This window comes from Schistocerca americana, chromosome 2 (genome assembly GCF_021461395.2).
Source record: "Schistocerca americana isolate TAMUIC-IGC-003095 chromosome 2, iqSchAmer2.1, whole genome shotgun sequence".
NCBI classification, from domain to species: Eukaryota; Metazoa; Arthropoda; class Insecta; order Orthoptera; family Acrididae; genus Schistocerca; species Schistocerca americana.
In genome coordinates this window covers 320,153,475-320,155,976 of record NC_060120.1, presented here as the reverse complement: position 1 = coordinate 320,155,976, position 2,502 = coordinate 320,153,475, and the positions used below count along the sequence as shown (strand labels likewise).

General features: G+C 45.9%; 1 pseudogene; it reads left to right on the top strand.

The window, feature by feature from the left end:
- The first annotated feature begins 236 nt into the window (after window positions 1-236).
- LOC124596678 lies at window positions 237-354 on the top strand (annotated as a pseudogene).
- Window positions 355-2,502: the final 2,148 nt, after the last annotated feature.

Genomic DNA, 2,502 nt, shown 5'->3' with positions numbered 1-2,502 from the left:
CACCTTTCGTCATACGAGAGTACGTCCGGGATTGTCGAACACGATCGTTTCGGTAGTCAAGGTGTTACGGTAAGGAAGGCAATATGTTCAATGGCCGTACTGTCCTCCAAATCTTTGTACACGGTACCAGTCAAAGTTTTTTTGACACTGTACTCCTTCCCCATGTCTGCAGCGACTTATTTTAATGAACGATAATGCACGACCGCATAGAATAGCGCAAGTGTAAGAGCTCTTGGGGCAACGGCCTTGCCGCAGTGGATACACCGGTTCCCGTGAGATTACCGAAGTTAAGCGCTGTCGGGCGTGGTCGGCACTTGGATGGGTGACCATCCAGGCCGCCTTGCGCTGTTGCCATTTTTCGGGGTGCACTTAGCCTCGTGATGCCGATTGAGGAGCTACTCGACCGAATAGTTGTGGCTTCGGTGAAGAATACCGTCTTACGACCGGGAGAGCTGTGTGCTGACCCCACACCCTTCCTATCCGCATCTTCCACTGAGGATGACACGGGGTCGGGTGGTCCTGGTAGGCCACTCGTGGCCTGACGACGGAGTAAGAGCTCTTGGAACGAGAGTATTCAGCGAATGGTCTGACTGCCAGTCCACTCGACTTAAATCCCATCGAGCACGTTTGGGAAGCGTTGGGCAGATGTGTAGCACCACGGCTGTATGCAACAACAGTCATCCAACAGTTATCAATGGCGCTGGTCGGCAAATGGAACGCCCTACTACAAGAACTTGGGGCCAACATGAGAGAACTTTGCAGAGTGTGGTTTGGCGTCCGTGGTGACGACACACTAATTAAAAACCGCGCAACGCTATTTCTAATGTCCAGCGGACCATCGGAAATCGCGGTGACTTCATGTAATTATTGCCTTTGAATGAACGTGTCTTTTCTGTTCCTCACATTGCGTAGTTTGCCGGCCGGTGTGGCCGTGCGGTTAAAGGCGCTTCAGTCTGGAACCGCGTGACCGCTACGGTCGCAGGTTCGAATCCTCCTCGGGCATGGATGTGTGTGATGTCCTTAGGTTAGTTAGGTTTAATTAGTTCTAAGTTCTAGGCGACTGATGACCTCAGAAGTTAAGTCGCATAGTGCTCAGAGCCATTTGAACCATTTTAAACATTGCGTAGTTTCATCCAATTACCTTCTGTACTATACAGTATCAGTTCTTATCATGTACGGTCGAAGTTCCATCGAGCTACGTTACTTGTCGTGACACACTTATAAAAGTAAGAGTTTTTGTATAAAATGTTTTCATTTTAAAATCCAACGGGACGTCTTACGTTAGAGAGCTTGGATACAACTTTTAAAACCTCCTTTATCATACAATGCAGCACCGGAATACTGAAATAAAAATACTACTTATTAAGACTGTAACAACACATAATTACAGTACTTTACAAGACGAGAAATAGACAATGCGTAAGTATCTACAAACCCATCATTCTTCTGTTGGTAATGTACGCTGCTTATTAACATTATTATGTAAATTGAAAGTGGAGGAGGGGGGAAATGGGAGGAAAGGGAAAGGAAAGAGGCTATTGATGTCGGCTGCTTCGGGGCTTTATGTGGAAGCTGCAGCGACGAGTGAAAATGTATATTGGAACGGGATTCAAACCCAGGATTTCCTGCTTCCTGGGCAGTTCCGCTAACCACTGCGCTAGCGGAACTCTCTCCGCACGCCACCCAGCTAACACACATTCCTGTCTAGCGCCACCTAGCCGTAGCGCCCTTCCATGTGGTCCATGGTCACTTGTTTCATGTTCCCGCAGGAGGTCGGACGTAATTGTGCATGCGCGCTAAAGGTGGTGGATTCGTTGCCCTCTGAGGCGAATCAATTATATGAATGCGTGGTGTCTGTTCTCTAGGATATATTACGTACTAAAATACTAGATTCTTCAAAGAATCTAATACGGAAAAAAGCTTCAAATATATTATTGCTTTACAAATAAGATTGTTGTTATTGTGGTCTTCAGTCCAGAGACTGGTTTGAAGCAGCTCTTCATGCTACTCTATCCTGTGCAAGCTTCTTCATCTCCCAGTACCTACCGCAACCTACATCCTTTTGCATCTGCTTATTGTATTCATCTCTTGGTCTCCCTCTACGATTTTTACCCTCCACGCTGCCCTCCAATACTTAATTGGTGATCCCTTGATGCCTCAGAACGTGTCCTACCAACCGATCCCTTCTTCTAGTCAAGTTGCGTCACAAATTTCTCTTTTGCCCAATTCTGTTCAATACCTCCTCATTAGTTATGTGATCTACCCATCTAATCTTCAGTGTTCTCCTGTGGCACCACATTTCGAAAGCTTCTATTCTCTTCTTGTGCAAAGTATTAATCGTCCATATTTCACTTCCATGCATGACTGCATTCCATACAAATACTTTCAGAAGCAATTTTCTGACACTTAAATCTACATTCGCTGTTAACAAATTTCTCTTCTTCAGAAACGCTTTGCTTGCCATTGCCAGTCTACATTTTATATCCTCTCTACTTCGACCAT